The sequence below is a fragment of the Leiobunum rupestre genome, chromosome 5, assembly GCF_980474605.1.
Source record: "Leiobunum rupestre chromosome 5, qqLeiRupe1.1.hap1, whole genome shotgun sequence".
In the NCBI taxonomy this organism is placed as follows: domain Eukaryota; kingdom Metazoa; phylum Arthropoda; class Arachnida; order Opiliones; family Sclerosomatidae; genus Leiobunum; species Leiobunum rupestre.
The window spans coordinates 30,915,648-30,929,369 of NC_143388.1; the positions used below are offsets into that span (position 1 = coordinate 30,915,648).

The 13,722-nt window shown below is 30.4% G+C and overlaps 1 protein-coding gene across 1 annotated transcript in view; it reads right to left on the reverse strand.

Moving 5' to 3' along the window:
* Nucleotides 1–13,722, reverse strand: part of LOC149944121 (sodium-coupled neutral amino acid transporter 7-like) — a 56,393-nt gene that overhangs the window by 35,152 nt on the left and 7,519 nt on the right. The gene's annotated exons all lie outside the window — the stretch shown is intronic.

Here is a 13,722-nt window from a genome sequence, read left to right on the forward strand (position 1 = left end):
CTCGTACATTAGTACATTACTAGCCAGAAGTTCAAATTGCCAAGTACATTCCTCGTAAAGCTGCAGCTTCTAATCCTCATTAACATTTTCTTTGTATAACCTATGCCCTTTAAAAATATTGAATGCAACGTTTTTTAGTTGTCTAATAGAACCATAAGAACAATATTAGGAACTTGGGCTACGAATGAAAATGGCGCACTAAATTCAATTAGCAACGAAAAACTGACCAAACAAGTTGATACGAACAGACTATTACAGTTTCACAGTAACAAGACATTTCATACTAAAAATACAATATGAAGTGAATATTCCGATAAATTGCAAAACTAAAAATTAACAACCTTTTTAAACCTGTCCCTCATCAAAGTGTGCTAATTAATTTGTACAGTGTTGTTGATTTTAATTGTTCATAAATCGAAAACATGAAGTCGATTTATTTGATATAAGTCTTATTTTGATTTAAATTAATTTTTGAGGTTGACTTTTTAATTTTATTTTAATTAAATAACATTCCACGCTTCTTTCTTGAAACTTTGATTCAGAAATTGGAGTGTAAAAATAAATTTAATTTATCTCAAATAAATTGAATATAATTTAGTATGGTACGAATTGGTATTGGTACAGAAAGCGCATTGATTTAAATCAATTTTATTTCAATAGATTTTTAAGTTTAATCTCTTTAATTTATTTGAAATGTTTCCTTGATAAATTAAATTTTTTGACACAAAGGTAATAACTAAAGCTTGAATTAATCAAAATTAAATTAAATATAATATAGTATCCTACGAATTGGTATTGCTACAAAAAGACACGAGAATTCCAGAACGAAATTCATTTTGATAACTCATCGATTTAAGAGCCAATACGGATTAGGTCAAAAAGTATAAGTGACCACGTCCTAGCAAGTTCCATACATTATTACGCAATTAGATCCACTAAATATAGAAAATAATAAAAGATAAGCATAGTTCCGAGTGAACATGGTCGAGGCTCATTAGAACGTCGAGGCACGTACAAGTCCCCAAATTTCTATCGCAAGTTTAACCACGTAGAAATGTGGAGTGGCCAATTTTTAAAAGCAACTTAGTCGTACATTCGCGAAAAGACTACTTCGAAATAGCTAAAACCATTAGCTGGTCAAAAATGAACAAGAAGAAGAAATTACACTACGGCAAACACAAGCACGAATTCATTTCAGCCGTTCTTTTAACAACTCCCCAAATCGTATAAACGTATTTCAAATGGAAATTTACCAAAATAAACTCGACGAAAATAGGATCTCACGAAGATATTCCATTAGACCTTTTTAAAATAGCGAAAAAATAACTACAAAACATCTTTTTGAACGAGAAATTCCTGTGATATTATAGGAACTTCCAAAAATACGAATAGAAGATCGACTAGATAGTTTTACAATGAAGCTCGTACTATTTGGGAAAACAAGTTTAATCGAAGAATCGTGGAGTGTAACGCCACCTATCGATCGATGCAAAAACTGAAAGATTTTTATATTTCGATGTACGGAGCTAAAGGCTGATTTTCAACGTCCACTAACTTTTCGAAATATCAGAAGTATATAAGACGATCACCTCTATATTTATACATGCCTTTGATATTCAGAGCGAGCAATTAGGGTCAAATACACGTATTGTATTGTCTGTCAACAATTTGATTTAAAAAATAAAGCCATGCTTCGTCAGCTGTTTTTGAGAGGCAAATGTTATTTTTTTTCTCGATAAAGTTGTTTTCTAATTACGTCGTAAAAAAAAACATTAATATGAATTTATTTTCGGTTAATCAAATTTTAACCGATAAGACGAAAATAAATTCATAAACATTATTTCTTCATATTATATCAAATATTCTCAAATAATACTATTAAATATTCTCAAATAATAAAAATACTATTAAATATTCTCAAATAATAAAAATAATACTATTGAACCATCAAATAATAATAATACCATTAAACAATCAAATAATACCAATAAACCATCAAATAATAATACTACTATTAAACAATCAAATAATAATACTACTATTAAACAATCAAATAATAATACTACTATTAAACAATCAAATAATAATACTACTATTAAACAATAAAATAATCTCAAATACATTTATAAAATTTCAACTTAATTTTTTTTACTTAACTACCTCATAATTGAGCTAAGATCAAAGTGTAGTACTTTTTGGTCTTAACTAAATATATTTTGTCGATAAAAACCAGTGACCACTACACTTTGATCTTAGTCAAACGATCAGGCAGTTTATTAAAGGGGATATAACCTCAACGCATTGTTTATGGAAGACCCCTAACAATTTGAGTCAGTAATATCTAAAGCCATCTAATATTGGAAGCGTTGGTGTACCATAGCAATAAATATTTTTATACGAAATAATTTAGTTTGTACAAGACAAAATATTTAAATATGTAACAGAATTAAACCAAAAAACGTACAGCAAAGTAAGGTATGCCAATTAATGTATTGCTAATTTTTTTGTGATACTTAGCAGAAAACAAATCGAGTTTAAAATATTATCATACAAAATGTGTAATCATTTTAGCTAATTTATTAGTAAGTATAATTCCCTTAACTCTATTCAATGGAACTACTTAAATAACGAAGGGTACTAGGAAACTTGAAAGCTCAATAAAAATCTAATCAACTCGAATCTTGAAATTAGTTTCTCCGTCTTATCAGCGAGCCAATCTATCGACGCAGCGGCGCAAGACTTAAAACGGATAAGACTTCCCCGAACGATCCCCGACCGTGATAGTCTTAGGACAAGGTCCGTAACAATTCCATAACCGTACCAAAAACCACGTACAAACTTTACCAAATGCCCGCTATGTCTTTCGCGGTCGAGTCAGCCTGGTCGCGAACAGTATAAAAACTAAATTATCGATATATTTGCCTTGGAAGGCCTTTTTTAAATTCCTCGATTTTTCTTCTACGTAGTGTCTTTAGTGGACTTATCAGATGCCAAGGAAAGAACAAAGGATGAGCGGAGAGTTAAATTAGGGTGTCCGACACCGATCGCTCATTCGCGTCTAGCGCTGCACCAAATTCTTCACGCCACAACAAAGATTATTTTTCGCCATACGCGGGGTATACTATGACCAAGGATCTATTCGTGTTAACAGAGAATAAGTAACCACGACTATAACCTACGCTATTTTGATATCCGGCAGATATTCTCCGTTCACTCAATAAATTCTTGACTATAAATTAGGGAGTATTTACACGTCAAATATGTCTTATATCGAATGGTGTAGGTTTCATTTGAATTATAGCAATTTATCTCCTATGATAAATATAAATTACATTCATATTTTTTATAAGAAAAAGTCGGAAAATGCTTCTATTATATTCTATACCGTTATTATGCAAAATTTGTTTGATATAAAGGGTACTCAATTTTTATTTAGATTCTATGACGTACTATTTTTTTAAATAAATTTATTTGGTAAATAAAATTTGTCGTCTATAAATCCATATTAAGTTTATAGAGCAATTGTTTATCTCAACAAAGGGTTATTTAAACAAATTTAATTGTTCCAACGGATTTAAAACAAATGATATAAATTCAATATTCAAACCAAAAGATATATTTATAGCTTTTGAATAATTTATATTTCACGTTCTAGTTTGATTTATATAAACATGGATTAATTAACTAGCTTTTCTAAAGGATTCTAATTTTTTGATAAGAACGCCAAAATAATCATGGCTTGGGTACACCGTAACCATGGAGGTCAATAGAATTAATAACAACTAATAATATTGGTCTCCTACTTCCATGATATCATACTTCTCAAAATGTAAACGCCCTAAAAATCTGTTCGTAGCGTGGGATAGTTTTTACCGCTGAAGACTCAAAAATGGCAAATTAATGTTTTTAATTTGCATTCGCTGACTGGGTATTTTAATTTAGAATTAAAAAATATTAATAATAAATATTAATTTATAGACCATGTTTCACGACTATATGAAAATGTAGACTTCTTGGTGCCATGCATCAGGTAATTACATAAAAATGCTAATAAAGAATTGCAAAACGATAACTTTCAATAAAAAATAGTTTGACACACGTAAGCTATGACGTCAATACATTTAAGATGTATAAAATTTAAAAGAACTTCATAAAGAAAAATTGGCAATTGATTATTTTTGGAAAGCGTTTTACTGAAAGTGTAAAGTCCACGATACTAAAAAATATTTAAAAATAACACTAGTAGAAAATGGAGTTCCAAGTACATTGATCTACGAATATCTTATCGCGACGCCGGTCCATATATAACCCTAAAAAGGAACTCTACATTTTACAAAAATTGTACTTAGTTCATCAAACATCGCTGATACAATCGAGAGCCTATGCAGAATCAAAGTCGGCTAAGCCGTAAAACATTTTATCGAATTAACCCAATAAAATTGTGTAAGATAAAAAATGCTTATATAATTAGAAAGTTTATTTCATAAAAAATAAAGAAATAATATATATCCTTTTTTTACTTTAGAATACAGAGTGTTCCAAAAATCCCTGATCTATGGTTTCTGATTAAATAAGGATCAGTGTTCCTAAGTGGTAAGTGACAGGTGGCAAATAGTGGCAAATATTCAAATAACCAATAATACCTTAACTGGCAAATATGTCAAATAGTGGCAAATAATATTTTTTTTTAAATATTCCACAAACATTGTCATTATATTGACCGAGTTGCCAGAATTTGGGCTATTTTAGTCGAATATATTGACCGAGTTGCCAGAATTTGGGCTATTTTATATATTGACCGAGTTGCCAGATTTAGGGATATTTTTGTCAAATATATAAGGCTATTTTAGTCAATTATATAGGGCGAATTGCCAGATTAAAGGCTATTTTAGTCACTTATATAGGGCGAATTGCCAGATTAAAGGCTATTTTAGTCAATTATATTATTTATAAAAAATTGCAACTGAAAAAAATTGCCATGTTTGATAAGTATTTCTGAAATTCCAACTATAAAATATTTAATTTTTATTAAATATTTTTCTCCATTAAGTGATAGAAAATTTAAAACAGAACTTTTGTTGTTTTGAAAACGCTATATTTTTCCGAAATGTACGACCTAAGACACGTTTATTTATAAGCGGCCTTGGAGATCGTTTGAAAATATGGGCAGGTTTTGGCATAAGCGTTACTAAATGTTACAGGGGCAAACGGAAATCCAATGGGTTGCCAAAATGTTACGTCACGTATGATTATTTCATTCCAGAACCTAAATTTTATTGATTTCAATTCAATTTCTTGATCGTTTTTTTTTCATGTTTTTCTTGACAAATGCAGTAATAATTTGTGTGCAGTGGTAATGTAAAACTTAATTCATCATTAAATTTAGTTATTATTTGAAAATTAAATTAAATTGAGTTTGCTCCGAATTGACTTAGAGAAGCTAAGTTTGAAATTTTTTCACAAATACCGAGTACAGCGGTAATATTAACTAAAATTTAAATTAATCTTTATTAATGTTAATTAATAATTATTAAATAGTCTCGAGTTTGACCTGAATTGCCATTGCTAGTTAACCTAAATCTGTACAGTTTCAGTGTCCTCGTTTTTTAACTGATGTCGCTAGCGCCGACATAAAAACAAGATGCTTAAGCTACATTTTGACCCAAAAGGCGGGACATAAAAGTACCCTTCACGTTGATTGACACGTTTGTAAATTGGACAATAACTTAAAGCAACTTTCGATTTATAATTATTATAATTAGACAACTTACTCTATTTAGTGGGCTTTAACCTTAATTATATATCCCATATAAAATATATTTTTTACAATAACTATAATATATCGTAAAAAATAACTATAATATATCGTAAAAAATAACTATAATATATCGTAAAAAATAACTATAATATATCGTAAAAAATAACTATAATATATCGTAAAAAATAACTATAATATATCGTAAAAAATAACTATAATATATCGTAAAAAATAACTATAATATATCGTAAAAAATAACTATAATATATCGTAAAAAATAACTATAATATATCGTAAAAAATAACTATAATATATCGTAAAAAATAACTATAATATACTGTAAAAAATAACTATAATATACTGTAAAAAATAACTATAATATACTGTAAAAAATAACTATAATATACTGTAAAAAATAACTAATATATTGTAAAAAATAACTAATATATTGTAAAAAATAACTATAATATATCGTAAAAAATAACTATAATATATCGTAAAAAATAACTATAATATATCGTAAAAAATAACTATAATATATCGTAAAAAATAACTATAATATATTGTAAAAAATAACTATAATATATCGTAAAAAAATTACTATAATTTAAGTTATTGTCAAATTTACAAACGAGCCGATCAACGCGAGGGGTACTTTAATGTCCCGCCTTTTGGGTCCAAATGTAGCTTAAGCATCTTGTTTAAAAGTCGACGCTAGCGACATCTGTTCAAAAAGAGCTACTTCACGTCGAGCCGACACTTTCTTTAAATTATAGTAATTTTGAACAATATATTTTATATGGGATATATAATTTAGGTTTAAGTCCACTAAATAGAGTATAAGTTGTCTAATTATGATACTCTGCAATGCTTCACTGACGACGTTATCCTTTCGCTAATTTGAATCTTAGCTTCCTTTGCCAGTGAAGTCGTTTTTTCGAAGAATATATTCTATATTCATTGCCATCACTAATAAAAATGGCCTTATCATAATACAGGTGGCAATGATAGAGCCGACAGTTGTTTTAAACCAATTATTATAGCAACGCACAGTAATTTTAGCTCGCCTACTTCGTGCTTGTCGCATGTCCCCTACTTCGCACGCCTGACGTACCGTATTTTTAGCGCGCTATGTCCCCTACTTCGTGTCTCGCGCATATACCCTACATACATACCTTACTTTTAGTCGTTACCGGAACGAGTCTAGATGGCGCTGCGGCGCCGAAGGTTTCGAAAGATAAAATTATATCGTTTTTTGAATAAAAAATAATTTAAGAGAAAAATTAAATATGCGTAAATTTCATAGTAAATAATTCTTAGTTTCATAGTACGAATAACGGAAGTAATTAAAACGAAATTAGTCATGTTTATTTGGGCTTTAGAATAATTAAGCCTAGGTGATCTGCCTAAATAGCCGGTAATAACGATTGTAATTTCAATCTCTTATAAAATATAATAATTTAGTTCTTTGTTCACTTTAAGTACTTTGTTATTATTGCTTAACTGTTATAATAGATAAAATTAAATATAGTTAAAGGTAAAAATTCCTTTAGGCTTGATCGGTTACCTTACCTTTTTCCATATTCCTAGGTTAGATAATAGACATACGATACATGGCAGTGATGGGCACGCTCCACTCATTTTAGAGAGTTTTGGAGTCAAATAAGTGAGAGCTGCCTTTTTCAATCTTATAATCACGAAAATCTGAGACGAGCGAATTCGAACTAGCGTAAAAAGCCTGTATTCTGAGCTAAAACATTTACGCTTTTAAGTAGATTTTTCAGAATTTTAAAATATTTAGGTAGCTCTAGAATTTAATTTGTTGATTGTACAGACCAATATGATGGATTTAGTTTAGGTTTTCAGTGGTTTTTAAAGGGAGTATAACCTTTTCAGGAATTTGGGGCAATACATAATTCCCTCCTCATTTTTCTAACGTGTTATACGTAGTGTGAAATACAGTGGTTTCCCTCCCATCTTTTTTCTAACCACGTGTTATACGTAGTGTGAAATACAGTGGTTTCCCTCCCATCATTTTTCTAACCACGTGTTATACGTAGTGTGAAATACAGTGGTTTCCCTCCCCTCATTTTTCTAAAGTATTGTGAAATAGTGGTTTTTGAGTAATTATCCCACTAAACGTATCCCCGCTTTGGTAGTGCTTTAATTTATCATGTCTACTAGAACGCCTTTCCTGAATCTAAAACCACGTACCTCATTATTAAGAAATTATATTTGAATAAATATCCAAACTATGATGAAAATAATTAATTTATAGCTCGGATATTGTTGTTTATATGTAAATTAAGGGTGCATTTAAAAAATAAACACCCAATATGAAACAAGAAAGGTTTCAAGTGAGAAAACCTCTTCGGGGCGGGCACGCTTCCTCTAATAGAAGAATTGGGAGTTTCTACTATCGTTCTAGACTAGCGCCATGAGCGAGAAAAGAGAAACTATGGCGCACCCTACCAAACAAGGAGGGCTCTACTCCCTTTAAAGAACTGATTCAGTTTTCTATGTTCGTTGACCTGTTTGATGAGACGAGCGAAATTTATTTCATTTTGTTTGAGCTGCGCGGGAGAGAGCTTTAGCCGTATTCAATTCGAAAATGAGTAAACGCTTTCATATGAGCGGTTATATGAGAGAGGGAGAGAGATCGACATTATCTAAACCGCTCTTGAGAAGAGCGTGAGATATGTCAGGTTAGCATGAGCCGCTTGTGAGCTGAGGTGGAATTTTCCAAAAATGCCCATAACTGAACGAAACACGAAGTAGTGGATATAACTTATAATCGCGCTAAAATTACAGTACGTCAGACATACAAAGTAGGGGATATGTGCGTATGAGCTCGAGATTGAGCCTTTGGTAGTTTTAAACAGGCTTACTTCTCAACTCACCCCCTACAACTCCTTCAAATTTTTGCATAACCTTTCGAAACACCCTGTATACGCTAGCAGGGCTCCCAGCCATTTTTTTTTTCGATATTATAGGAATTTATAGGAAATTTCCTAGAAAATATAAGAATTTATAGGAAATTTCCTAGAAAATATAGGAATTTATAGGAAATTTCCTAGAAAATATAGGAATTTATAGGAAATTTCCTAGAAAATATAGGAATTTATAGGAAATTTTTAGCCAAAAAATAGGAATTTGTAGGAACATTTTAGCTAAAAATAGGAATTTATACGAACCATTTTGAAAAAATAGGAAATTATAGGAGTATATTGAAATTATAGGAATTTATAGGAACTCTGGGAGCCCAACCGTTGATGTTTTCGGAAACACCGGACCTAAGCCAGAACTAAGCTCTATTTAGAAGGCAAATTTTTCCCAAACGTTAAGGCTGTTTTCTAATACATTATTTTTAAAATTATAGGAATTTCTGGATATAGCTATAGAAAAACTAGAAAATTTCGAAAAAATAGGAACTTATGGGAACAATTTTGAGAAAATAGGAAATTATAGGAGCATATTGAAATTATAGGAATTTATAGGAATTATAGGAACTCTGGAAGCCCTGCGGTAGGTCTAACATTCGAAATAGGGTTATGCGCGGGACCCGAAGTAGGGGAAATACGAGAAGCATGAAGTAGATAATATCAGAAGAAAATAGGGGAAGTACGTATCTGTAGCTTTGAGCTGACGAAGGCGTCGTGTGACCCACGAAAACACCTTTTTACGCATAATTAACCAAAATGAAAAAGTAGTTCCACTTTTGTTTTGTTTCAACACGGCGATAAACGACGAGAGTAAAGACGCCTTAGCTCATTTAGCAGATAATGAAAAGGACAATATGTTACGATTGTTCAATTTGATAAAAATTTATTATTTAAACGATGTATTCATCCGCGATTTCCCGCCAAACCGTTCTGGCGCGAAAATTCGTGAAAAGTGACGCTTTTCCAATGCTGACTAGAAGCGTACTTCCCCCTATTTTCTTCTGATAATATGCGCTTGCTGAAAATACGAGATTCGGTAAAAAGTACGTCCACAACCAACGAAAGTAGATAGTATAGTGAAAGACTAATTTTGTCCGGTTTGGCTGAAACCAAAATAACCATAAATTATACAAATCTAGGAAAAACAAAGCCAAAGGTGACATTGAAACGAGCTGCAAAATGGGAGAATGAGAGAGAAAATATAGTTTCGAATGAATGTTTATCACGCGAGGGAGAGATCCACTTTGCTCAACATTCACGTCTCGAGCGCCAGAAATTATATTTGGGATTCTAGCTCAAGGTTTCAACGGCGAAAAAAGGTCAAGAATGTGTGTATAATTATACCGAACTAACTGACGAAAGAATATTCGAGTCGACTGAGTGGAAAGAGGAAAGCTTGTTGTAGTTACGATCATTTTCAACAATTACCTATTCATACATGCCGCTATGTATAAAGAGGTTTATACGCAAAACCGAAATTTAAATGGTCCCTACCCCAAATTTTTTTATTCTTTATAGGAAAAAATGTGATTACTTTTGAAAAATTTCTACGATTAAATTGTCCCTAATCCAGGGAGCCCAGTTTAAAATTTTAAATTCCTTAAAGATTTTTTTTTAATTTTAAAGGATTTTTCAGAAAAAAAGTGATATAGAAAAATACGGGGCTAAAATTTATTAATACGGGATCTAAGTTTTAAAATAAAATCCACTTTTGTACAATTTGAAATATTTAATTTAAAAATTTCAAATTGTGCAAAAGTGGATTTTATTTTAAAACTTAGTTATATGTACAAGGCTTAGCCAGTTATCCATAGTTAATACGGGATCTTATATGGCAATAATTCTTACGAAGAATAAAAATGGAAAAGTTCTATCACAATTATGTCACTAATTAAGTATTTAAGAAAGCTATACTAACTCAAACTTATAGGAGAAATTTCAAATATAGGAAATATAGTTTTATTATGCTTTCGAAAATTAAAATTAAAAATTAGGTCGCCGTTAAATAAATATTCAGGAAACATAAATCAAATACGTTTAAAAACTTCATAATACATTTCAAGAAATTAAAGGAAAGATTTAAAAATATAATATTTTATAGGAATTTTGGGAGCGTTGGGCGACTTTAAAACCAGACATTATTAGAATCTTCCCCAAGTAAATAAATTAATAGTGATTAAATTAAATCGAAGTAAGATTATAATAATTACAGATTATTACAGATAAAATTAAACATTTTGTAATGGCATTCAAATATTGAACATTTTAATGAAATTTTGATATTTATTATATTTATATATTTATTATATTTATATATTTATTATATTTATTATATTTATTATATTTATTATATTTATTATATTTATATATTTAAAATTTCAAGGTTATCTTTAAATAATATAAATTGTACTTACACGTTTATTCAATAACTTTAAAATATTAAAATATTTTTCATTTATTTAATATTTGTTATTTTTAATACTGTATATTTGTGGTCTGGGTTCAAGTTCCTGAAAGTCATAAGTAATACATTTTACGTGCAAAGACTTCATATATTGAAAAATTTTTTACGAGAATCACATTTGTATTATAACCAACATATTCAAACATATTTTAAAAATAAATACACGTATTTAACATTGGGAAAAGTCAAATATTCTTAATTTCGATTCAAAAACGTGCTGGAAAAATAAATATTACTATGTCTATAGTTGGGAAGATATAACCAGTAAACAAAACTAGTTCCGTGTGCCATCGCGGTAGATAAAAAAAAGGCAATACAAACAATAAAAACTAATATACCGGTATTGTTAAAAACTGGTTGGACCAGTGCTGGTGCCTGAATTTATGTATTGTGATTTTGGTGAGAGCCAAAAACGCGAGAAAACAGTTCAGGGATTCCGCAAAAAATAAAAGGTAAGAAAAAGCAATGAAAAAAAATCAATTTGTTTGAGCTAAGGAAAAACTAATTTGCATAAATAAAATCTTTTTCGGGGAGCTGTGTTGTATTGAATTTCGGATAAGCACGCGAGCTTTCGCCGGGGAACCGCTGCCAGTTGCAGAATGAAGTTTTTAAGTTTCCTTACAAATGATATTTGCCCTTTGCCAAGCAAACCTTACGGATTTAGACGACGGAACAAGTCAGCCACCGACATAAGATAGTTCACACAATTAATTGTATTCGGAATCATTTTGAGGGCTCAAACCCATTGAATTGGGAATAATACTGCTAGAATTACAATTTCGGTTGCCATGGTTACGTGGGACCTGTTCTGATAAGACTGTACGAAATTCATCTTTATAATTACTTGGTAGCGCCATCTAAATTTTGTAAAGTTATATGGCTAAAAATAAATAATTATTAGCTAACTCACCGTAACTTGAGTTAAAAAGGATCGTGTTAACAGAATAAAATTATTTTTTAACAACTCCAAAGGTTTGTTTGTTACGAGAAATCATACATTTCAATTTCGCATCAGATTCGCGAAAAAATTCAATTGCAAATATAGTTGCCACCACTAGAGACAGATGCCGCCACGGTAGAACGATAAAGTTGATATAGTCTCCTTATGGAACGAAGCTGGTCCCGCGCCAGCCAAATTTAGTTGTACCTCTATTTATTCCCAACTCAATGCTCAAACCACTATTCTGCCGTGCAAAGCACAAAAGCATAACGACCAAATTTTCGATTTACAGATTTTGGTTTTATTTCTACTTATTTTATACGTTAAATTCAATTTTGAACTAATTTTCGAATTTAAAATTTTTGTTCTTAGAGAAATGCCTCGTTTCAAAACGCATTATTTTAGGTTTTTGCATTATTTTTAAACCAAAAACGCATTAATGTGTTTATTTTCTTTAAAAGTCAAATCAATACGCATTTTTTTTCCGCGTTTTAAGACATGGTTTTAATGATATTTCTAAAATATCGTTTGGCCTGTAAATTGTTTAGTACCAAAATATAATTTGAGTTGAAAAATCCAAGTCATCTTAAGGCCAAGGAAGTTTGAATTTCGCGGTTTCCCTGTTATTTTCACGTTATCCCTCAGATATTCCCTGACACAAACATTTACCTACATATCATTGAAAACTTAACCCAGAGTTCTGATGTAGAAAACTCCAAGTGGACAATAGTGTGGAAAATAGTGAAAAATTCCGGCCTAGACAAAAGTGAAATTAAGCGGCCAATCTGGCCAAAAGTGGTCAGTAAATATTTTTACTCCAGAAAATTATAAAATAATAAAATACTTTAACACAAATTTCAGATTTCGGCTACTTTAGGTAAATATATGCATAGGAATGGTCAGATTCTGATTAACACTAGAATAGTTCTTTGGAATAATTAATTCTAACATTGTAAGTTCAGTGACATTTTTACAATAAACCTCTTAAATTTAATTCTAATTACTTTAAGCTTTGAAATGCAATTTCTTTATTTGCCACTGGCCTGGACTTTTCTCTAAAAAGGTGGATTTTTAAGAACACTGGTCTAAACCAATCTTAACCCCTAAATTACATCACAAATACTCTGACCCCCCCCCCCCCCACCAATAAAATATTACCTTAAAATTATTAAAATCATATTCAAAATTAAACCCACTTATTAAATTACATTCAACTCAACAACATAACTAAGAAAAATTGACCAATTTGACGTTTAAAATTTTGTTAATTTTTATTTTAAAAAGATAACCGAAAACGTAAATAATTTATACTACACTACACTAAGCCAAATTTTATAAGCTCACACTCCCGTATAAGAATTTGAGGGTTCAAGACAAAAATGTGCTCCTTCGAAAATTGATGTCTGATAGGCTTTAGGCCAAAGCTTCCATGAATAAATATTAACTAAAAATAGTTTGAAGTTAATCTACAAAAAATACACCTCAAATTAAGGCCATTATTTTCCAGGAAGTCACTTTCTTCAGTCCTGATATAAATATGTCATCAAAATAAAGTAATTCAAAGCTATTCTCTCTTTGGAGATTGAAATTAAGCACATTTTTATGACAGGACTACCAC